Source organism: Scylla paramamosain, chromosome 36 (genome assembly GCF_035594125.1).
Source record: "Scylla paramamosain isolate STU-SP2022 chromosome 36, ASM3559412v1, whole genome shotgun sequence".
NCBI lineage: Eukaryota > Metazoa > Arthropoda > Malacostraca > Decapoda > Portunidae > Scylla > Scylla paramamosain.
In genome coordinates this window covers 11,906,908-11,932,081 of record NC_087186.1, presented here as the reverse complement: position 1 = coordinate 11,932,081, position 25,174 = coordinate 11,906,908, and the positions used below count along the sequence as shown (strand labels likewise).

Genomic DNA, 25,174 nt, shown 5'->3' with positions numbered 1-25,174 from the left:
GTGTGCAGGGTTAACATAAGTATTACCTAACCCATGATTCCAGTGTGAGTTTGGCATTATCAACTACGAATTGACTCATGCATGTTATTTTCACCTCGTTTTCAGCTCCCAACACTTGACTTCACGTTATCAGTGGGGAATTAGTCTAACTGGTTCATCACATTTAAGTATTTCTACCATCTATGTATGCATTTAGTATTAAAAGGAATTTATATCCATCATACCTCACGAGTTGGTAATGCTCTCAGGAATTCTTCATTTATGCTTTGAACATCTCATTATCATATTCTTAGCCTCCGTAACTCTCTATGGTATACTTATATGCCTGTATCTTATGTACAAGTCAAGATTTCAGCGAGGAGGATCTAAAACAAACTAGTGTCGTCTTGTGTCTACCTCTCTCCCCGCCTCCCCTGATCACCAAGCCCGCCAGCTGAATTCTCCAAGCGCCAGGGCCTCATATCTGGGATTCCAGCCACGGCATCATAATAGAATAAGGGTTGGGAAGCCTGCTGTGTGATCCAAATCTAACTCCGGCAAATCACCGAATACAAGATAGATTTTGTGTCGTAACAAATCAAAGTGGTGAGAATCAAATTTGACCATACGGGGAATATACGAGAATAAACAGCAGCAGACCTAGTGACCCTTACGAGACAGTTTGTCGTAAGAGATACATGACGGTTAAGTTAAATGGCTTGGATAATCATGCTTGGTTAACAAATCTAAATTAAATGACATCACAAACACTGTCTAGACAATATTACCGAGTCTCTGTTCGTCATCACTTATCAAACACACATACACATTAATTATCCCTCTCACAAACCCACTCCCTACGGAAGTAGATAAAAACACAGTAATGGACATTTAATTCGACGTGAACCCCTCATTCCACCCACTGCTATTCCCCTTCCACCATTCCTCCACCTATCTCACCAACAAACAGGCCCCCCCATCCTCCACCCCTGCCAAACACCCCGTCCACCTACCCTCCACCGTCACCAGCACCCCCCATCCACCCTCCACCACCACCACCAACATCCTTCCTCCCTCCGTCCATCCCAAACACCGGCCTCCCAACAAAACCTTACCAGCCGCGGCCCGCTGAATCATACAAACAACACGAAATACACAGAAATACACGATATACACCCTTCTCCTCTATCTCTATGGCAAGGCAAATACCTTCACATTCACTTATACACTATTCGCGACTTGTAATAGCTAATAATTGACGGAAAAACATCCTTCACTATCAGCTGGCCTCGCCACAAACCGCGGCCCGCTAAACCATTCAAACACTAGACAATACAAAATATATAGAGGAACATCCTTCATTTTCTTACCCATCTCCATATCAATACAAACATCACACATATATCAGAACATCAAAGGAAACTTGCAGAAATGTAGAAACTCGTCATAACTACCAAACGAGCCGAACAACACCGCCCCTCCCCCCTCATTAACCCCCACTTGAAACAACCGGACCACAGTCTGCAAAAATATCTAAATACGACGCAATACATTAATATACACGACTTTTACCTGTCTCTTCATCAAGATCAGTCATTCATACATATTTTGACATCAATATACACTTGTACATTACCTGAGGAGGCAGTACGGGGCTGAATATAACAGAACGAGTGGCTACGTGCGGCGCAGCAGGCAGCTGGCGGGAACAGCAGGACCGCAGGGCGGCGCCAAGACCCCACTCTGTACAAGGGAATGACGCAGGACGGAGACGGAGTTACATTCTTGTGAATTTCTCCAGTTGTTCGTGCTCCAGAGCTATTTCACGGTGTCCAGAGGAGGCGAGGTACACCAGCACCCTTGTGAAGTAAGTAAACACCCCTTGATATTACTTAAAAACACAGAAATGCTGGTTAAATATGATGGTTCCTTCACTTCACTCACCGCCATACTTGTTGATCCTTATTTTCTGTTATTAGTCTTGCCGTGGATTGGTGTACGTGTTTTATGTTAATTTTTCTGTTCGTGGTTGATGTTTGTGGAGAATGTACGCAGTGTTTTGTAGATTTGTCAGTTTGTTACGTTAATCTGTGCTGTCAAATGAGCTGCTGTGTTGCCTGGACTATGGCGGCGGGTGGAGGGAACAGACTTGTAAAAAATAATGGTAATTACTGGTATTTAATTTCATAAAGTTGAAAGCGCTTAAACCTACAATTTTTTTTTTTTTTTAGTTGTTGAGCGGGTATTACATTGCACGCATATTCGAGAGAGAGAGAGAGAGATGAGAGAGAGAGAGAGAGAGAGAGAGAGAGGAGAGAGAGAGAGATGAGAGAGAGAGAGAGCGGGCGGGCGGGCGGGCGGGCGGACATTGCGCATACGTAGTTTAGTAATGCCTGATCCTCGTATTTCAGTGTATTCTGTTACCTGTCTTACGTGGCTTGTGTGTATTGCTAAGCATGTACCCGGAACCGAACAATGAGGGAAGCTAAACTAATTTAATCATTTAATTATTTCAGGTACAAGTGCAACGTAAAGAAAAGGAGAAAGGTGTCTTGTTCCTCTGCCCGCCAACACGATGCTGCGATTACGTAAGTGTGGAAAGACATTAGTGTCACCTGTAGTGTAATTAATTATGCCTGCTGATATTGTAAAGAGTGGGATGACTCGCCACCTATATTTTGTTATTGTGTTATTGCCATATTATCATTGCCATTAATATTGTTGCTTTCTGAGCACATTGCATTCCTAAGGACACTGATTGCTCTAGTAAGGTTGAAAATGAGTATTTATTTAGTAACTGATCATTAACTTAAGTGACGGGTGTTGTATTATCTCAGTTGTAAGAGTTGCTGCAAATTATTCCTGTGTTGAAGAACTGCGGCATTGCTTCTTATTTGTTTAGTTATTCAGTTATTTATTTTCAACTTAGATGTGCATATACTCTTGTACACATTGTCAGTCAGTCGATAGCGAGGAATCAGTCTTCATTTCATCGCAGCTCCATCTTAATGACTCTCAATATCTCAATGGTATCTTCAGTCTCCGCTTCCACACTCACTGTTCTCGTGAGTGTCGCCTGAGTGTCTCCCATGCCGCCACTTGGGACACTCGATGTAGATTCCGTCGCTAAGTTTCCTGCTTGTACGGTTTCCTTCAGAGTGAAATACCAGTGCGATAGCGTTACGTATCTCTTATCTGTTACTGATAACGGAGAATATTATCAGTTTTCACGTTCATTATTATCTTTAATGCCGGAAGAGGTTGTTCCTGCTTGTGTTGATTTCTCCTAAGCGAAATACTGAGGAATTTTTAATTTTTGTGCCCTTGATAATACGGGAAATCTTTGTTTCTGCAAGTTTCACCGCCTAGAGTCATTAATGATAAAAAAAAAGTTGATTCCTTCCTTAGGTGTGCGAGAATCAAATGTTGCAATCTATAAAACTTTCAGATCTTAATGATGACAAACAAACGCATCACTTATCACGACATAAAATCTTCCCTTGTGCCAGAAAAGTATTCATTTTGGCAATGTGCGGAGTGGAATAATGCTGCCTTGCGAGAAGCGACACTTACCTGGGGAAATGAAATATCGAGTAAGTGAAGCCCTAAGCGAAGCCACTCACCCGCGACGCGTTTCCACTCCCTGAGGCGAGTAACCTGCTGCCAGTGCTGATAAATCACAATAAGTGTTTGAGGCCACAGCAACACATCACGTATTATTATTGATGAAGGGCAAAGTTGGCAGTAGTAGTAGTACTTTAAATGTACGATATATTACCTACCGAACTTGACTATTTCATAACGCAAAGGAACACAATGGAAGAACAAACATTATCACCTCTTGTAAGTGAAGGCTTCTCCCCACCTACCGACCCATCCAGCAACAAGGGATGTAGCTGAGAAATCTGACTAAAATACGAAACCTCAGCATCAGAACATTACAAAACTGAATACGAGTGGTTTTAATAATGAGTAAAGTCACTATTTATAGAAGTATGTGCAGCATCCATTTGGCTATCCAGGGAATTCATTGATTTATTTATTTTTTTCTTTTGCGATTTAAACCAAACACATCGATGTCTACAGAATATTAATGCGGCCAAGGCAGAATATTGACGAACTTCAAAGGGAATATTTACTCACCAAATTCATACGCTTGGCAGAGAAAAAAAATGGGGGAGAGCGAGCGAGAGAGAGAGAGAGAGAGAGAGAGAGAGAGAGAGAGAGAGAGAGAGAGAGAGAGAGAGAGAGACCACATACTAAAAGGGCGAAATACTCAGATATGAATGTAGTTAATTACGTATGAATGAACGTCCCGTGGGAAGAGAGAGAGAGAGAGAGAGAGAGAGAGAGAGAGAGAGAGAGAGAGAGAGAGAGAGAGAGAGAGAGAGAGAGAGAGAGACGGATTTCACACAATATCGGAAGTGGATGAGATGTGGTTGTGAATGCTTGAGGGGGGTGGAGAAGAAGCGTCATCTTACCTGCTCCACTAATGACTTGGTGCTCAGGTGTGTCGAGAGCAACAGGTGCAGGGCGTTGTATTATCTGGCGCGGCAACAGGTGGACACTACACCTGCCGCTCAGGGACATTAAGGGGCATAAGGAGCCGATCCCTAAGGAGGCACAAAGGGACGCATGTGAAGGAGAGTGTGTGTGTGTGTGTGTGTGTGTGTGTGTGTGTGTGTGTGTGTGTGTGTGTGTGTGTGTTCTTGTCTGGTCTTTTATTTGCTTTTTGTGTTAGTCTTTGTTCCTTTCCTTTCGTATGTGTGTTTCTCTCTCTCTCTCTCTCTCTCTCTCTCTCTCTCTCTCTCTCTCTCTCTCTCTGACGAAATCATTTTTGTTAGCTGTTACTCTTACTTGATGAGTAAATAAGTAGATTAGGGCAAAGTATGTATAATGCTTTCAAAGTAGAGTTTTATATACATTCTTTATATTCTGTGGGAGCGACGCTGTTATCAATATGAAAAAAAAAATTAAGATATATACTTTTTTCTTATAGCTGCAAATGGACTTCGCATTTTAACGAAAACTAACTAAGCTGATGTAGGAAGCGTTCATGTTATCGTCTTAAAAATAAAGCGCACGTTTTATGCGGAAGTAAAAGGCGCACAGTGTGTCATGTGTGTCATATGAAAGTAAACCTAGCGTAGGAAGTGTATATACTTTATCATCTTAAACGAAAAAAAAAAATAGTGAGATCAATGCTGAAGTAGAAAGCACATAATCTAACATAAAAAAAAGGAAAAGAAAAAAAACATTTCACAGTGAGCGACGCACGCAGCGTTTCCCGCAAGACGGAAGAATGATCGGCATTTCTTCCTTGGTGTGCGTGTGATAGAGTGCATTCGGCTACATCGCGTGCAACATTGTCCCTGGTGAGCTGCAATCAAGGCGAGACCATTCAGGCTGTCCTCCCTCATTGTTGATCTCGCGAGGCCTCTCAGGGCAAAGCAACGCACTGAAGGATCAATCGTATTCGCGCGTTGTTGTTACAGAAATACTACAGACGGGATTTCCCGGATCCATTTGCTGTTTGGAAGCTGCGTGTCTGACAGGCGCTGTGGGAGATGACGAAGGGGAGGGAGGCGGAGGAAGAGAGCGAGGTAGTAGCCTTAGCAGGATGAGGATGGACAGGGAAGGGGACAGGCGGGGAGAGGGAGGTGACAGAGGGGGACAATGCAGGTAGACAAGACTAAGGGGAAGGGAGGGAAGGAGGGAAGGGTGGGCCGAAAATGGGAGAGCAAGTGAAGGAGGACGGATTGCGAAAGGCAGGAGGAGGGGAGGAGGATAGTGGACAAAGGAGGAGAGGGAGTGAGGGCGGATTGAGGAGGGAGAGGAAGGGGATAAGAGATGGAGAGAGAAAGGGAGGACAGAGGAAAGGAAAGCTGGCTGATGGAGGCGGTAAGCTTGAGAGGGACGAAGTGAAGGGGAAAGGAAAGGGGAGAAATCAGAGGATGGAGGATGGGATGCTGCTGGGAGAGAAGAGAGATTCATTGTCCTGGTTCATTGAGTTAAAAGGGCGTAGCAGGGTGTAGCACGGTGTAATAGGCCTCCATGTAAGGGTGTGTATACAAGAGAGTGTCCTCCAATTATTCATTATGACAAGGGAGAGTAATTTCAATGGATGATGGGAGAAGTGGCGAGTCTGTCATTACCATGGTTGCTTGTTCAAATGAGGCTCTTGAGTAGTAAAGTGTTTGTGATTGATTTTGAAATGTAGTAGATCTCTCTCTCTCTCTCTCTCTCTCTCTCTCTCTCTCTCTCTCTCTCTCTCTCTCTCTCTCTCTCTCTCTCTCTCTCTCTCTCTCTCTCTCTCTCTCTCTCTCTCTCTCTCTCTCTCTCTCTCTCTCTCTCTCTCTCTCTCTCTCTCTCTCTCTCTCTCTCTCCTTTTCCTCCTCCGCTTCACCACTCCAAACCACTCAGCTGTTTGCTTCCCATGGGAACTGCAAGGAGAGAGAGAGAGAGAGAGAGAGAGAGAGAGAGAGAGAGAGAGAGAGAGAGAGAGAGAGAGAGAGAGAGACGAACGTGGAGACTCAAGAGAAACATTATAGTAGGAGGAGGGAAACCAGAGAAATAAAAAGTAAAACGAAAAAAAAAAGATAGAAATGGAAAATAGAGGAACAGGAGGAGGAGAAGGAGGAAAATTGGAGGGAAGTAGAAACAAGTGGAGCGAAGAAGGCAGAGCAAACAGAAAAGAGGAGAGAGACGAGGAGGGAACTATTACAATGGTATGGTAGGTACTGTGAGATATTGAGAGAGAGAGAGAGAGAGAGAGAGAGAGAGAGAGAGAGAGAGAGAGAGAGAGAGAGACTGGAAACTAGCACATCCTGAATGCCAACACGTACCACAACACACTCATCACCTCAGATCAAAAGGGACTAGCTGCCAACTCACCACCATCACCATTCATTCACTCTCTTCAGCGACTCCCTCAGGCATTTCCGAAGTCATAGGTAATGATTCTTCCCCTCCTTGCAAGTCCCTGAGTCCGATTACTCACGCTTCACAGTATCAGGAAAGAAACCTTTGCTTGACCGACGAAAAACAAGACTGGAGATATCGATGAGAAGAGGCGAGGTGGGAAGAGAAACAAGCCTCGTGTGATTGCTCGTCTCAGGTGTCTGTCTGTGTGTGTGTGTGTGTGTGTGTGTGTGTGTGTGTGTGTGTGTGTGTTCAGGTTTCGGTTTCATTTGTAGGTTTGATTTATAGTATTTTTCTTTTTGATTTGCTAGAATTTCGTGAGTTTCGAGTTTTTTTTTAATGCAGTGTTCGATTTTATTTTTTATTTTATTTTTTTTCATTGTTTTTAATCAAATGTGTTACTCTTTTAATGTCCAGGATTATTATTTTTTCTTCTCTGTCTCTCTTCCATTATCTTGTGCATTTCTCGATATGTCTTAGTTATTTTTCACCTCTCCTTGTTTTAACCGCTGATACGTTACGGTTCACTATCTTCCTTCTACTCTCTCTTCCTTTCCGCTATGTGAGTATATGATTCATGCCGCACCTTCACATATACACCTTTAAATATACACAGAAAGTAAAAACACAATGTAACACTACAACCAACGCACATTGCATATTTCGAGGAAGTTGATAAAGCATCCTGAAATAAACATCCGGTGGGAACAACTGTAGTAATACTTAACGAGTATTTCACTTATTGAAAGAGACACGGCAGCGGGAAAATACTAGAGAAAATATATAAGGGTGATTCAAGTAGAGATGTCATTATGTAATATATAGGCTTAGGAATCTCTCTCTCTCTCTCTCTCTCTCTCTCTCTCTCTCTCTCTCTCTCTCTCTCTCTCTCTCTCTCTCTCTCTCTCTCTCTCTCTCTCTCTCTCTCTCTCTCTCTCTCTCTCTCTCTCTCTCTCTCTCTCTCTCTCTCTCTCTCTCTCTCTCTCCTTTCTTTTCTTTAGGCAAAGATTGGTTGGTATTTCAACACTAAATTGATTGTTAAATGTCAGCCTCCGTGTTTTACTGTGTGTGTGTGTGTGTGTGTGTGCGCGTGTGTGTGTGTGCGAGCGCGTCTGTGTCTGTGTTTGTGTGTTTTGTGTTTGTCTTTGTTTCGTGTCCTGCGTTTATGAACAATAATAATAATAATAATTAATATTAATAATGATGATAATAATAATAATAATAATAATAATAATAATAATAATAATAATAATAATATGATAATAATATGATAATAGTAATGACTGATCCTATTAGACAGTGATTTATTTTTGTATTAATGATAGTAATTAGTTTGGAATTATGGTGTGATAGACTTAATAGCAATGATGATTATATCTGCACTCTGCCTCCTAGTTGTCGGTATGTCCAGGTGCCTGGGTAATCATCCCTTAATTAAGCCAATTAGACATAAGTATTAGTGTTAGTTGTAATTTTTTTTCTTTTTTCTGATTATATTACAAGCTTATATTCGTTACTATGTCATTTGTCTAATTTCATCAACATTACAGTGGGCTTTTATTTATTTATTTATTTATTTTTTTTAATTGCTTGTGTTTTCGTGTTTTTATTCTTTTGTCCTTGAATTTTCTTTTCTTCTCTCATCGAATTGAGTTTCATTTCCTGTTCACATTTACTTCTTTTTAATTTGCTCAGTTTCTTTTCGTGTTTTATTCTTTTTTCTCTCTTCTCTCATCCGTCCATCTTTTCCTTTCTCACATTTTCATTTCTTTTTCGAATTAAGTTTATTTTCTTGTTCATATTGTCTATTATTTTCTTTGAGCTGAGAAATAAAACAAACGTATCTTTTTCCAAACACTTTTCTACCCTCTATCTTCCGTATCTTTGGAGTGTATATAAGTAAATTTCCTTTCTCTCCTATATTTCTACACGGACTTTTCTTGAGTTTTCTTTGAGATGGAGTAAGTTTTCTTTGCCCCTTGACCTTGAAAATCTCTTGGAAGAGGTCAAGAGCCGCCTGCCTGCCACGGATAAACTTGGCAGGCCATTAATATGATAACCGAGGGAGAGTGAAGAGTGGAAAAAAAGAGATGAAGAGGGGCGAGGAAAGGAAAGTAAGGGGTAAGACCGTAACAGAGAGAGAGAGAGAGAGAGAGAGAGAGAGAGAGAGAGAGAGAGAGAGAGAGAGAGAGAGAGAGAGAGAGCAAAGTTGCAAGAATAATGGAGGAGGTGAAAATGAGGTTGAAAGGTGTGAAGAGGCGAAAAGAAAAGAGCGAAGCGTGAGAAAAGAGGGAAAACTTAGGAAAAATGTTAATTGATTGTAGAAAGAAGTGAAGAAATTCGAAAATAGTGAAGAAAGGATGGATGAAGTTATTCCTAAATAGAAGCTGCTTCCGATTGTTTTTTTTGTTGTTGTTATTGTTTTTGTCTTTGTTTTACTGCCTGTTCTTCACAATGATCTTTTGAAGTTCAGGGAAGCACTGATTACGCTCATAAGTATCGAAGGTCATTGTTTGAACTTTGGTGTTGTGACCGACGACACGAAGTTGCTTTCTTCACCTGTCAGGTTGTCTAAAAAAGTGGTAGGCGTGCCCTTTCACATGTTGGCATTTAAAATTTTAATTAGTTCATAAGGTCGAGGATTAATGATGAATAGATTGTACTTTGGAATATACTTTGGGTACGAAATGTACTTTTGGTATCCTTACTCTGATATATATATTTATTTTTTGAGAGGTTCTGGTGATTTTAAGTTTATTGGAATGTACAGGGTAACTTTTTCCTGCATTAATTACATAGAATATTAATGATCAGGCATGACATACTTCCGTAAGTTGATATCTTGTTACGTAAATACTTTCCTCTCGCTAAAAGGAGGGATTCGTTTTATTGCACCGACCAGACGGACAGAAATATGCATTAAAAAAAGTCCAGCATTTGCAAATTAATTTATAACTACCTCTCACATTTTCTATTGGCGAGTAGCGTAGTGAGTGTTGAAAATAACTTGAGTCTCATCCCACTTCTGCCCTGCGTCTCTCCTCCCTTACCTGTTAGGTTGTGTCCAGGTAACTAACGCATGAGGCAGGTGTGTCCGCGAGAGTCAGGGAGGGGAGGGTGTATTGGGTCAAAGGTTACAGGTCACATATGGAACGTGGCTTATGCTGCTTTTATTTTCTGTCTAAAGGTTTTGTTTTAAGGAGAATTAAATGAGCGAGATATTGACGTGAAGAATGTTGAGGAGATGATGGAGGAAACTGGTGACATGTTGGAAAGACTTATATTCAGTAATAGTACTCCATATAGTTTCATTTTTTTTTTTCCTTTTTTAATGTTCACTCGCTGTTTCTTCTATTTTTGTCGAATGTGATTTCAAATTTGCATATTATAATAATTTTTCTCTGCACATCTGGCTTTTAGTTGAGACGTAATTTTGTGCAAGGATTACTTTAATTTTCAGCCGCGTGTGTCTGCCTGTGTTACATGATCTCCTCAGCTAATCAAGGAAATGGGAGGTGTGTAAAAAGTTATAGGATTTTCTAAAGAAACGCAGCGCACGTGAAACTGTTAACAACTTATGAATGTTTATTAAATCATGGCTATTTCAGGAACGTTCCTCCTCTTAATCCCTAAATAATGTGCTCACCGTATGAGCCTAATGACTCTAACTTAATTTCATACCAGAAACATAATTAATTTAGATAATACACTTACCCCTCCCCCCTCCCCCTCAGCAGCTCCTACACTGCTGTATGTCGGTTCCCGGCTCATCACTATGCAAATTTGTTTAAGGCTTATGTGAGATGATAGCGTGAAGGGGAAGGAGGACGAGGAAGGGAAGAGGGAGAGATGGGAGAAAGGCACCAGATGAGGGGGAGGTGGGAAAGAAGGGGGAAGAGAAACGATACAGGATGGAAATGATGGGTGGGACATAGGAGTGAAGGAAAGTAGCAAACGTAAAAAGGTTAAAGGGAAATCGAAGAAAACAACAGGTGTAATCCATTATATAATTAACTGTTACTCTACGGAGGTTATGAAATCAAGGACGATTACTTTCTTGTAAGTGATTAGTTAAATGATAATCCCGTACTTTTTTACCGGATATTATTTCATGTTCTTGTGTTGGTGTATTAGTGTAGTAATTAACATAGAAGGGGATGTGTTGAAATTATTTTGCTTATATGTGAAGTTCTCCTCTTAACATTTCTGAAATCCACGGAAAAAGAACATCGGATAAAGATCTTTAAATACGATCGTATATAAAAAAAAAAAAAAGACTAGAAAGCGAACCTGAAAATAATAATAAAAAAAGAAAATATGTGTAAAAAATGTGAACAAATGTAGCAGGCAAACATTTACTTTCTAGGCAGAAATAGCATCAAATAATTCCACTTGGATAATTTTTCACCACTACAAAAATAGAAAAAAAAGAAAAAAAAAAATATTTCGACGCCTAAGCAATTAACAGCGGAAATAACTCAGGTGACCTCGTGGTTATTATTGTTATCAGGAATGTAAGTTATGGTGTGGGGTGACTTACCTGTTTATCCATCAAGGGGGTGAAGGGAGGGAGGGGGTCAGTGAGTAATTCTGTGCCATCCATCTACCAGCGGGAAATCAATAGGAAATAATGACTCGGGTTATTATACATGCAGGGAATTACTGGGCAGGGCGATAATTGGGCGGCATTAACCTTGACGTAGTGGTGTGGTGATGCTGCCTGCTGGGGGAGGCTTGGGTACTGCAGGGCACGCGTCTCTACCTGATTGATATATGCATTAATTAATTTGCTTAGTGACTTTTCTATTTTCCTTTCCCTCACCCAAATTTTACCCAAAAGATTTCTCCCCCAAAATATTCGCTTTATGAGTTAGGTTAGGTTGGGTTAGGTAAAGTTAGATTAAGTTGAATTAGGTTGTTAGATTAGAATGGGTTAGGTTAAGTTGAATGATGTTACTATATTATGTTGGTGAATTAAAGAAAATGGTCATGGAAGGCAATTAATTTGGGAGAAACTTTAATAAAAACCTGCATGGATAAAATTTGCATAAGAGTAGATAATTATTTCCACAATGATACATCTAGTTAGGCTGCGTATAAGGAAAAATATCATTGCGGAAAATTATTTTGGGTGTTTTTTTCTCTCTCTATCTTTTTGTGAAGGAATATTCTTGGGCGAAATTTCCCCCGAAGCTTACCTGCCTTGCCCACCTGAGCACCTCATACCCAGGAACGCTGGTGAGGGAAGCGCACCGTTCATATGCAGCCTCACCTTTTCCCTTCATTTGGGAAGTAAAGCCGAGACTGTTGATTGTGTTCATTCTCGCGGTTCAGGGATGAGTGAAGCCTCGACTCCTGGGCTTCATTAAGGCTCGGATCCAGCCAAGCGCCGCCTCACTGCTCTATTTCCTCATAAATTTAGAGCTAATTAACCATCAGTGCTAATTAGAAAACAGTAAAAATTGGTATTTATTAAAAAGATACTTGTTAATTACAGGTATATTGGTGGCACCTGTGCGTCTTGATTACAGGTAGTGGGTGTCAGGAGGCGTGACGGCAGGTAATCAGGAATCAAGAAATTAGTAAGTGATTGTGGCTTTATCAATAGCAAGTCTGTTTAAGTTACCGCTTCATTTCTCGTTCTATCTCTCGCGTGTTTTATTTTTGTACCTCTCTCTCTCTCTCTCTCTCTCTCTCTCTCATCTCTCTCTCCTCTCTCTCTCTCTCTCTCTCTCTCTCTCTCTCTCTCTCTCTCTCTCTCTCTCTCTCTCTGGGCCACCACCAAAATTAAGGTCAACAAATTCAACAAGAAGTAAAAAGAATAAAAGAAAAAAGCACTTTCCTCTCCCGGTCTCGACGAATGCCCAAAGCTTATCATAAAAACAATGGAAAAGAGAAATGTATTTACATGACGCTTATCGGAGCCTCGGCCGCAAAAAAAAATTCTTTAGGAACGTCACTCACGGAATACTTGGCCGGAATATAAATAAGAGAGGGAAGAAATGGATAAATATGTGCCATCCATCGTGACGGCAAAGCGAATATATTGATAAGGGAAGAAAAATATGCGAGGAGGGAGGGAGAGGGAAGGAGAGAGAGACAGGTAATTCAGATTATGTTTTACGTATGAAGTAATGGTGGGAAAAAGAAAGTATTGTTCGTGGTAGGAAGAGAAGGTAGTGATGCTTGAGGATAGATTAGGATGTTGTGGTGGTTATTCATGTCATCAGGAAACTGCAAAGGAGAATAGGCAATGATGCTAAGACTGTACAATCTTCTGTGTTAGTTATAGAAATCCTGGTTGTTATATTGTTTCGGGGGTATCAGAGAGAGAGAGAGAGAGAGAGAGAGAGAGAGAGAGAGAGAGAGATTCAGCACGCAGTACCCATTCTTCTCTCTCCCCGCTATTATATTTATATTAACTTTTTGGGTTGGCGTTGCAGTTTTTGAGGCAATATTTTAACTGTTGCCTCTGATTTATTATTAAAGGGAAGAATGGAGGAAAAACATTACTCTTGAATTATGCACAGCGAGTCACACTGGCCATGTTTTATTTGTCCCACACAGTTCCTGCTCCCTCGCGCCCTGACCCAACATTCATTGGTGTGTGTACCTTTGCTCGCAGGGTACACCCACGGCCCGGCCTTCCTGTACCTTTACCTGCTTGACCTCAAATGTCTCGCCTTTTGTTGTTTACTTCAGAATATTGACCTTGTCCTGCAGTGCGTTGAGTAAAGCACAGGGTGAACAAACAGCTGTAGACGTGATGATCCAAAAGAGGCTTGTTTCTTCCTGACCTTCTTTCCCTCTTACCTATCTTTATAATTCCCTTGACACATGAATATGCATAAGGAATGAGTTAATTTAGCAAAGCTTTAACTATAACCTAACCTATTCTATAACTTACAACCACACTATAACCTTAGATTTACCTCATTAAGTACACTCCCAAGATTGTAATCATTCATAGATAACAACAGGCTTCCTTGCATTTCATGATCTCCTTCATTTTCTTCAATATGTAAATTTACTTATCCCTATTTCGTTAATCTTAATATTGCTATAGATAACTGTGTAATATATATATATGTTACAGTCAATACCTGAATCCAGACAATTTGTAAAGTGACTTATTTTTTCAGGCAATTTGTGAACTGCCTGGTTAGGTTAGGTTAGGTTAGGTTAGGTTAGGTTAGGTTAGGTTAGGTTAGGTTAGGTTAGGTTAGGTTAGGTTAGGTTAGGTTATAACCTAACCTAACCTAACCTAACCTAACCTAACCTAACCTAACCTAACCTAACCTAACCTAACCTAACCTAACCTAACCTAACCTAACCAGGCAGTTCACAAATTGCCTGAAAAAATAAGTCACTTTACAAATTGTCTGGATTCAGGTATTGACTGTAACATATATATATATAATTATATATATATATATATATATATATATATATATATATATATATATATATATATATATATATATATATATATATATATATATATATATATATATATATATATATATATATATATATATATTAATTTTGTACGAGTGTTCTGGTGTTGGGAATGTAATAACTCCTGTCAGACGTGCATAATTTGAGTAACTTACTCTTGCCACTCTATAGAACCCATAAAAAAGCTTTTCCGTAATTATAAACCAGCCACTATTTTTTTTCTCTGTGGGCTATATTTTGCATGTCACGGAAAACGAATCACACTAATTTGTCGTTCACTTATTAAAAAAAGCGTTTTTTTTCTTTTCTCGAGCTACAAGACAGAAAAAGCAAGTGTGAGCGGAATGTAATTTTGTACGTGCTCTCTTAGTCAAGTAGTGAAAATGCGACAATAAAATGCGTAATGCCGACGCATAATAATACAAATGAAAGTGGAAGTGTGTGTGGGAGTCGCTGAAGGAGAGAGAGAAAAAAAGAGTTGAGAAACACCTTGACACGGTTCAAACATTTATCTTCATACTCCTCCTCCTCTCCTCCCGTTTTTTTTATATGCCTTACTCTGCCACACACACGCTTGGTTAATCCTTTTTCATTTTTTCTTGCTTCCTCCTCCACCTCCTCCTTTCTTGAGAAGCTATAACTTTGCCCACAAGTTTAAATTAAGCTGGGTTTAGGTTTAACTTTTGTCATGGCCGTGTTGGTGTTAAAGAGGCGTTACGGACAGCCCCAACAGCAACGCGTTGAGATAAATTTCCACCTAGATTAATTATCGGTTTCCTGTAGACGATATAATTAAGCGATGTAAGGCGGAGTATTGCGTATAGGTAAACAGGTAAACGTGTGTGTGTGTGTGTGTGTGTGTGTGTGTAGCTTTGTAAGTGATGTTAGATTACTATTGGATGTCTGTGTGCGCTTGTGTGTTTGTGTGGGTGTGTATTGCGGCACATCCATACAATCAGGTGCGTCGGTGTGGTCGTTAAGTCGTACGAGTTTCTCATACGTAAGCTCTAAGTGCGAGTAACGGCGGAGACACACGGAACCAGGAATCAAGACTTGTCGGGGCAGATTGCGGGGGAAAATTGGCATAATCATAGATAAGGTCAGTCATAAAAATGCGCCTGAGAAAAACTGCGTCGACGTCTGCATTTGTAACTTGTTTTATTCGCAGTTTGGGGAGATTTTAAAGAGGAGGGAAAGTTTATATAAGTTCATCATGCAATAAAGACCGTAAACATTTTTGAAAAGAGAATTAACTCGTTTCCATTTTTTCGTCTTTACTTTTGTATCCCCTGTAAGCATCATATGAAAAGAATATTTGTTTTCTATCTATTCCTCTCACCTTTACATGGTCCGGATGAGTGCATGAAAATATTTCGAACAAAATGCTAAATTAAACACGCGCACTCCTATCAAAAAAATAAATAAAACACACATGCAACCTTTTTAACTGTTCCACCAAATGAAGGAACGTGATTATCGTAACGCAATTAGTCAGATTTCGGAAACCATACTAATGTAACAAATTAATCATTAAAAAAAAAACTAAATATCCTCATTATGAACACAGCCCACGTGAAATTCTTGCTCGTATGAATAACAAGTAAAAATATAAGATGTGACTTGGGTGTCAAAAACGAAATTACACAAAGGCTTGAGTGATGAGTTGGTAGCGACAGGATGAGGGAGAGAGGAGTTGGTCAGGGGGTAGAAGCTTGTAGGTGGATGCAGGGGGGTGGTGGGGGAGAGAGCTGGGCGTGGTAATTAGGTGGTGGGGATCAGAGTAGTAGGGAGGTAAGCACAAGTTAATGAGCTTATTAATAACGATGTCACCTGTGTATTGTGTATAAAAAAAATAGTACCATGGCATATTAGTAGTCGTGTTTGTCCTTTTGACCTTATATGGCCATTATGTGATTAGTGAATTATTGATTGGTGCCTTTTACGGATTTCTATTAACTTTAGGTAGTAACATTAACAAATATCGTGGTCATCTTTTTGGGACTCCATCTTTTTTTTCCAATTTGTCTCATATCCATCTTTTTTTTCCAATTTGTCTCGTATCCATCTTTTTTGTCCAATTTGTCTCGTACTCCTTCGGGTTTACTTGGCCATTACCTGATTAGTTAGTGATTACGTTACTTTTGATGTGAATATTTTATGATCTAGCCACTAATTCTCATAAATGTTACGGTCATTATCTTTTTTTTTTTTTAATATATCGTCAGCTTTCAGTTTTTGTAATAACCCTTTGACATTTTTTTTGCTATTAGGTGACTGCATATTGACTGCCACGTTGGAAGAGACATCTAAGTACAGCAATTAACGCTAGATACCATGGGCGTCCTGTGTCCTGTTTCGGCACGTATATATCACATCGCCCTTCAATCTCCCAGTGGCGTTGCTTCATAACACTGGCGAGTCATCCACACGCCACCAATAACACTATTGCTCAACCTCCCCTAAGTGCGCGTTGTATTGCAAAACTCCATAATAAAGAGGATGAATATATATATATGTACACTTGCTTACATATACACATAGATTTCGAATAATCCCCAAGTGAAAGAAAGCATGGTTACCTTACATATCTTCCGTAAAATACATGTATAATCCAGACCCTCAGAGCGTTGTTAATAGACGTGAGAATGCATAGAATATTCAGCAAAACCCTCAGTTAAGTTCCAGTATGTGTGTTTGTCCTGGCGGAGGAAAAAGGCAGTGAAGGAAAGTTTTGCCTCACCCTGTAACCCGCTTACTGAGGCAGCTCCGTGTGGCTCAACGGAGGGAAAACGTTGCCTAGTTTGCCTCCCATTTGCTCCCAGTCTTCCTTCTTCCCTCCTTCCTCTGTATTTCTCTCTCTCTCTCTCTCTCTCTCTCTCTCTCTCTCTCTCTCTCTCTCTCTCTCTCTCTCTCTCTCTCTCTCTCTCTCTCTCTCTCTCTCTCTCTCTCTCTCTCTCTCTCTCTCTCCTTCCGCCCCGTCCTTCCTCCCTCCTACCCTCCCGTCTTTTCTCCATTTCCATGTGTGCGTGTTTCTTCCAGTTCTTTCCTCTCTCTCTCTCTCTCTCTCTCTCTCTCTCTCTCTCTCTCTCTCTCTCTCTCTCTCTCTCTCTCTCTCTCTCTCTCTCTCTCTCTGAAGCTAAACTTTTCTCCTTGTCGATTAAAATGTTTGTGTTTGTATCTGGTAACACTGTATATTTGTAGTGAGGGAGTTCACAGATTTGTCAATTTTTTTATATGCTAAGGAAAAGAGATACAGCTATTATTGGTGCTAGCAATATGAAAATTATTAGCAAGTAAAAACAGTGATAACCAAAAATTAAAGATCGAGGAGGGAGCAGAGAAAGAAGAAGAAGGAAGATGAGAAGGAATAGTTTAGTCAAACACAGAATATATTTTAATGAAAGACAAAGAGGAAAATTACAAAAGAAAGACAAGATATCATCCTAAACTTTGAGCAAGGGGAAAAAAAAAAAAACTATCTGCAAGAAGTTAATATTTTCAACTTTGTTCCTCTCGAGTAACTTTATCATTCATCTGTGAACTGATGAAAAGAGGAACGAGAGACAAGACAAACACTGCAGCTTCTCTCAACACTTGACAATTTTACGAAGGACAAAGAAAAATATACATTAATTTCAGAAAAGATGAGAATGACAATTGATTTTAACTTGCGGTTCAAATAATGACGAATACCTTTTCCTTGTAACTCTCCATATATATACCTTTGCTAACTAATATAGAAAGGATTCATTTACATACTTAATACCCTTCAATTTAACCAGTGAATGTAGTACATTTAACAATTTATTTTCTAGTTTTGTTTGTTTGGATAGTTTCTGAGTGTGTGTGCGTGTGTGTGTGTGTTTTAGTTGAGGATTAAACAAGGCTCGCAACACGTTCATTGACCTTGTATCATAACTTCACAGAGAATTTTCCACCGAGTTCCTGGAAGCCTGTAGCTCTTCATCAATTATGCTGCTTCTCAACAATTCAAGTGATCCTCGCTCTGAGAGACTCCTCGTGTAGTTATGTTGACTCGCTTCCCAAATCACTCAGCTGACGGCCACCAAATGAACTGCAACCCATTAGCATATATTCCATTCCACGCCATCATTCTCTCTCTCTCTCTCTCTCTCTCTCTCTCTCTCTCTCTCTCTCTCTCTCTCTCTCTCTCTCTCTCTCTCTCTCTCTCTCTCTCTCTCTCTCTCTCTCTCTCTGTACACACGTATACTCCGTTAATTCATGAAAAAAAGAATCTTCACCATCTCTTCACTTTTTCATTTCCACGACATGACTGAAACAATTCCCTCCCCTTTACTTTCAACCCCCGCCTCACTTCCTCTCTCCCCCGCCTCCCCCAGTCCTCCTGCCGCCGTTGTAACCTTCCGTGTCGCCTCCTTCGAGAGGTGAGCACTACAGGAGAGTAAAAGTATTTCCCAACCGCGTTGTATATTTGAGGCGACATGGATAAGGGAGTTGATCTTGCTCCTCCCATGTATAAGGGATGAGGAGGTGGGGAGGAGGAAGAGGAGAGGGAAAAGGCATGTTCTTTACGAGGGAGCATTCTTTCTCTTTCTCTCTCTCTCCTTTCTCGGTCTCACTCTCGTTCCGTTTTCTCTGTTCATCCCTTGAAAGTAATTGTGCGTGTATGGTATGACATGGTATGATATGGTGTGATATTCAAGCATTTCACTTCCTTCTGTATGATTCCACGTGCCTTTCAGACCTTTAATGACTTTCTTGAGAGGTTTACCTTGATTACTGCTTACCTGAGCTCACCTGATCGTGCGCCCCGCTGCCTGATGAGAGTAATTTTCTCTATTCACCTGTATTTTTGTCTTGCTTTTTTATCCCCCTTCGCCTTTAAAGAACGTGCTTCACACATATGTAATCTGCCTGCCCTTTAGTTCCTTCTCATGTCGCACTGTTTACTTTGAAGGAGTAGGAGGAGAAGCAGAACGAGGAGGATGGAAGGGATAGGAGGAAGGGAGTAGGTGGGAGTCAGCCACATCTGCTTTCATGGTGTAACTTAATTTTCTCTCCCTCGTCTCTCCCGGAGGAAGAGAGTGAGGGACAATTTTGCGCTCGGGAGGACAAGGTTAAAGGAGAGAGTTGTCGTCCAGGTGAATTTCTTTTCTCTTGTTTACCTGACGAACATTTAGCAAGGATGCACAAACACTCGCCACTCCTCTCACACACAGTATCACCTACACATAAACATCGCCATTGCTATCATGACTTCCTCTCTCCAGTTCTCCACTTCCTTGACTTTCTTAACCCCTTACCACCACCTCCTCCACCTCCTCCTGCACCTCCTTTCCCCCGCGCGGCAGCATGGACACAGGAAAGGAGGTCGGGAGGCCGTAGGTATTCGGGGCTTCAGCCACACACGGGTGCTGGCTGGAATGCAATAACAGGAAGGTGGTGAGTGAAAGAACCTCTTTTGTTGGTCAGAAGGACACTCGCCTCCGCCACCTGACTCCAGGGAATATTCTTTATTAAACGGTTAATTTTTCGGGAGCTGGAACAGATACACGTGGGTCAGAGAAAGAGGGAGAGGGGTTGGGTTCGGTAACTACGTAATTCATTTCAGCATACTAGAGATGGATAGCCAGATTAATAGGAAGGTAAGATGTAAATACTCCAACACATAAATCGATAAATACATAAACACGTATATAGAGACATTGCACATTCAACTAGGGATCAAGAGAAGCCAAAGCATACAATCTCTCTCTCTCTCTCTCTCTCTACTCTCTCTCTCTCTCTCTCTCTCTCATCTCTCTCTCTCTCTCTCTCTCTCTCTCTCTCTCTCCAACACACACACGGACAAACAGCATAAAAGCAATCGCTCAAACCGTTCTGTTGGATACGCACAATTTTATACCATTGTTTTCAGCAACGATTTTGAGTGGTGAAAAAAAGTGAGGGCTTGATATAATGTTTTGCGAGCCGCCACCTTTTTTCCCGCAAGCGCGTAGGTAAAAAGAGCGCTGGCAGGTGGCGGTATCAGCCCTCCGTGACCAGGCCGGGTGTCCGAGGCTTTGGGCTTTAATCAGAACCAATTATTGACTCCAGGAACAGGGCACATCAGAAATGCGTCCCAGGATCGAGTTTCACAGCGAGGTGGTGGTGGTGGTGGTGGTGGTGGTGGTGACTCAATCTGATGCAGTTAGTTAGCGGGTTACACTACGTCCAAATGGCTGGTTATTTATTAGATTAGTGTTGTACCCTTGGACTATTGCATTTTAACCGCCACCACCACCATCACCACTGCAACACCCCAGCCCTACTGCCGCCTCTCCATCGCCACCTCCACAACCACCACCATCGCTGCTGTTACTGCTGTTACTGCTACTACTGCTACTGCCACTACTACTAATACTACCACTATACTACTACTACTACTACTACTACTACCACTACCACTACTACTACTACTACTACTACTACTACTACTACTACTACTACTACTACCGCCACCACCACCACCACCACTACTACTACTACTACTACTACTACTGCTGCTGCTGCTGGTACTACTACCAGTACGATTCATTAAATATTAAAATATGATTGCAAAACGTTTTTCTGATGTACCTTTATTTTTCAACTTCTATTTCGAAATCAGTTTTGCATCACAATTGTTTATTAGCTTATTAATTAATCACACCATTACACACTACCACAATACAAGTGTTGACACGACACCCAATATTTCATTTAATTAGGTTTTATAACCTTGGTGGTAACATGTGTAATTAATTGACAAACGGCTAACAGATTTTTTTTTATATTTATTCGTAACAACTTAATATAAATTGAACTGAAATGGATGCTGTTTTGTGTATATATATATATATATATATATATATATATATATATATATATATATATATATAGAGAGAGAGAGAGAGAGAGAGAGAGAGAGAGAGAGAGAGAGAGAGAGAGAGAGAGAGAGAGAGAGAGAGAGAGAGAGAGAGAGAGAGAGAGAGAGAGAGAGAGAGAGAGAGAGAGAGAGAGAGAGAGAGAGAGAGAGAGAGAGAGAGAGAGAGAGAGAGAGAGAGAGAGAGAGAGAGAGAGAGAGAGAGAGAGAGAGAGAGAGAGAGAGAGAGAGAGAGAGAGAGAGAGAGAGAATAAGGGGGGCGGTCGACAAAAAGGACAGGGCTGGCAGGGTGTTATGCAATGCTGGGAGTAGAGTTAGCTTCTGAAACTGTATCGTGTCGTGAGGATTCTGAGACAGGGAGGGAGAGGCACCTGTGAACTACCTGATACCTGCAATTATCATCTGGGAGGGCGCTGCTGGCTGATGTCTGGCTGGTGCCTCCTGCATAAGTGTGGGGGGGATAACGAGCTTGTTTGAGGGGAAGACCACTTGACATTTACTCACAAACGCTGGAGTATGCAACTGGAGCTTGAGTAATTGTTGTCTCTACTTGTGTATTACCTCGAATTTCCATCCTCTTAAGCGCTAAATGGGGGTGTTTTCCAATTTTTTTTTTTTCGTGGTCTTGAGGTAATTTTTGTTTTTCCCACGTACTTTGATATTTGGCGTTTTGACATTTTCTCATGTATACTTTTTATTCACTTCATTTATAAGAGCGTTATTTTCTACGTCTACTGCAAGATAATGCTTTTGTTTTTAGTATCTTGCATTTTCTTTTACATTTTCTCAGGACAGCTTCCTTCACTCCCCGGTTTCTATAATGCTACGCGTTTTATATATTTCCTCTTTCCTTTCTCCTAAATAGATTGTATTACTTTAATTTGTTTCTATATATTTTTTTTAATATGAGAATCTTGTCATTGGAGTCTGAACTAATGGTGGCAGTAACAAGCTAAAAGGCGCGATGAAGCGGAATATCCTGCCTTAAATCCCGGAAAATCCAGCCAATTAGAGGCCGCCGCCTGTCTGGAGTTACTCTTTGAAATTACCGGAAGTTGAAACCACGATGGGATGCGACCGGTCTCCTTGTCCTTGATTCCCTCCACCTTTGTGTTGAGAATTTCTGCCTTAACACTGCAATTATTGTTAACTTATTTGTGTTCAAGTTACGAGTGAATATTGTTTTCTCCTCCTGCTTTTGATTGAATTACATTTTTTTTTCTAGGTGGTCAAAAGTTCATTGGCATTTTGTTTAGCGTGAAAACTCAAAAGTTAATTTTCTGCCTTACCACTGCAATTATTATTAACTTATTTGTGTTCAAGTTACGAGTGAATATTGTTTTCTTTCTTCTGTTTTTGATAGAATTGCATTTTTTTCCTAGCTGGTCAAAAGTTCACTGGCATTTTGTCTGGCGTGGAAACTCAAAAGTTCAGTATATATTTTTTTCATTCTTCAGTTGTTCTTTATTAATTGCACACTTCATTACCCAGCAGTGATGTAGATGGAAACTTATAATGAACGCGCCTTACAATGGATCAATTCATCATGTGTCACTGGCCAGGTAGGAGGAACACACCTCCAGCAACATCTGTAAACATTGTAAGCCTGTACCTGGACAAACAACACGTGTCCTATGCATAAATTTTCAGGTGTGTCGCTGGATACTGTTTTCTTTCTATCACCTTGTAGCTTCCGGTCACTTGTCCAATAAGGGAGTAAAGGGGAAGGACAGGATAAATAAACTGTGTGTGTGTTTGTGTGTGTGTGTGTGTGTGTGTGTGGGCGTGTGTGTGTGTGTGTGTGGGCGTGTGTGTGTGTGTACCTTGGTTAATTATGGTCCTTCTTTTATGTTTTATTGCCTCGCTTCTCCCCGGCCCTCCTGTAGTGATGGACGGTCCTAATGTCATTTATTATGCTCGTGTAGTGAAGGAAAAGGTGTTGGCAGCATACGTATTGGATAGTGTGTGTGTGTGTGTGAGCCACGAGGTCAATCACTTCCGCTGGCACTGCATTCTGACTGACATGATAAATAGAAAGTTCTTTTGTACTCATGATCATTACAAAATACAAAACCATTTGTTTCCGGTAGCTCAACAGACTTGCTGGAACACGTGATGGCTTGTGTTTCATTTCCACCTAAAGTTATAAATACGGAAAGAATTTAATGAAGAACACGTAGAGTCACGATGCAGTGGATGGAACTCATTATAAGAAACGCTCTGTGAATTGATCGTTCGTAAAGTCAACTCATTGGTTCAACGTGAAGTGCGGATCTGAAAGCCTCATTTCATCTGGGAGAGAGATGAGGTGAAGATGGTGGGATGCGATCGGAGGCTGCATTATGTGTTCAAACTCGGCACGGCGGGTCGAGGCGGCAGTGACTCGGATCGACTTAAGTCTAAAGGTTTTGAATCCCAGCGTAGCAGACATCGCATTATGGTGATTACTGAACCATTAGCAGATGAGCTGTTGACCTGTGGCAATAATGCATCTCGCTCCCCCTCTTCCTCCCCCAGGACTGCAAACACGCATTACCTGGGCGTCACATGCACTTGACCCCTCAGGTATTATTAATCAGGCGTCTTGAGTACCTACCCTCGCTAAATGTGATGTTAAAAGTAGCATTTTTCGTTCCGCATACTTTCAGACTTCACATTTTGTCTACAACACAGTCATAATAGGTGTATAAGTTTTCGTTTTATGCATTTTAATAAGGTGTTAATATTTATGTAATTAAGGCCCCCAGATAATGAAAGTGTTTGCCGGCAGAATATTAATGACTTACTTAGCACGTTATTTATATTTGAACAACAATTTTTTCTTCCTGCATTCCTAATATTAGCTGCTGAGATATTCAGATGCAAATACGCCGAGTAAACACGTCCCCGCGCGTCTGCTCTCCCGGGCGTGGCTGCAGCAGGGACAACTCGCCGCGCCAGGCTAAAGCAAACAGTGTATGGCGCCGCGCCTCGTACCCTGAGCCACGATACGAGCCACATCACAGGTCATACTGCCACGCCACATCTCCCTGCCCTCCCTTGCCTCTTACACCACCCCTCTCCCTCCTCTCACTACCATTCCACTTCTCTAACTCGCCAGCGCGCCGCCAGCCATGCCACACGTCACTGCAATGCTACACGCCACTTCTCTCCACCACGCCACGCTGCCGCTCTCACCACCTCTCCCTCACCAGTCATGACGGGCACCACCGAGCGGAAATTACACCCTTACCTATTTCACCATCCTATTACCCACCTACAGTACTTTACGGCTACTTACCTACAAGCTCACCTGTCCTCCGCGACCCGCGCACCATAAGCCACATCCGACACTCCCCCGCCACATCCCTAAAGAAGCAGAGACGACCCTACCACACCCAGGTCATAAAAACAACAGTCCCTCTCCCGTCCCCTGACTCCCCGCCTCTCCACATCTCATCACCTCAGCACACTCATCCTCAAGAGCCCGCCGCACCGCCGTAAGCACCGCAGACGATTCAATTTTCAAGCGCCTGCGAGCAACTTGGACAAGGTATTTTTCTTCCCTAATGAGAGCGACACTTCTTGCTACATGTCGCCTGAGGTGCTCCAGGTACGGGGGTGCTTCGTGCTCTTCGTCTCGCATCGCGTGTGAATGTTTTGAGGGAGGCGGGAGGACACGGTAGACAAGGGCGAGGAGGGTAAAGAGGCAGCCTTCGTGTGTGTGTGTGTTTGTGTGTGTGTGTGTGTGTGTGTGTGTGCGGTTGTGGTGAGGGGCGTGGTGGTGGTTTTTAAAAAGGTTCTGTATTTCTTACTGTCTTGTTCATTTTTGCGTTTTCTTGTGTGTTTTGTTTCGCCGGGAGGAAAGGTGTGTGTGTGTGTGTTTGTGTGTTGGTATGCTTTTGTTTCGATTTGTTCCTGATTTTTGCTGCGTTTTCTTTGTTTCTTTTA

General features: G+C 41.4%; 1 long non-coding RNA gene across 1 annotated transcript in view; it reads left to right on the top strand.

Annotated features, from left to right (window-relative positions):
* The first annotated feature begins 1,074 nt into the window (after positions 1–1,074).
* The window catches only part of LOC135090996 (uncharacterized), an 83,725-nt gene continuing 59,625 nt past the window's right edge, over positions 1,075–25,174 (top strand). The window contains exons 1-2 of the long non-coding RNA XR_010262231.1: positions 1,075–1,846; positions 2,496–2,567. This is a non-coding gene — a long non-coding RNA (uncharacterized LOC135090996). The remainder of the gene's footprint in view (positions 1,847–2,495; positions 2,568–25,174) is intronic.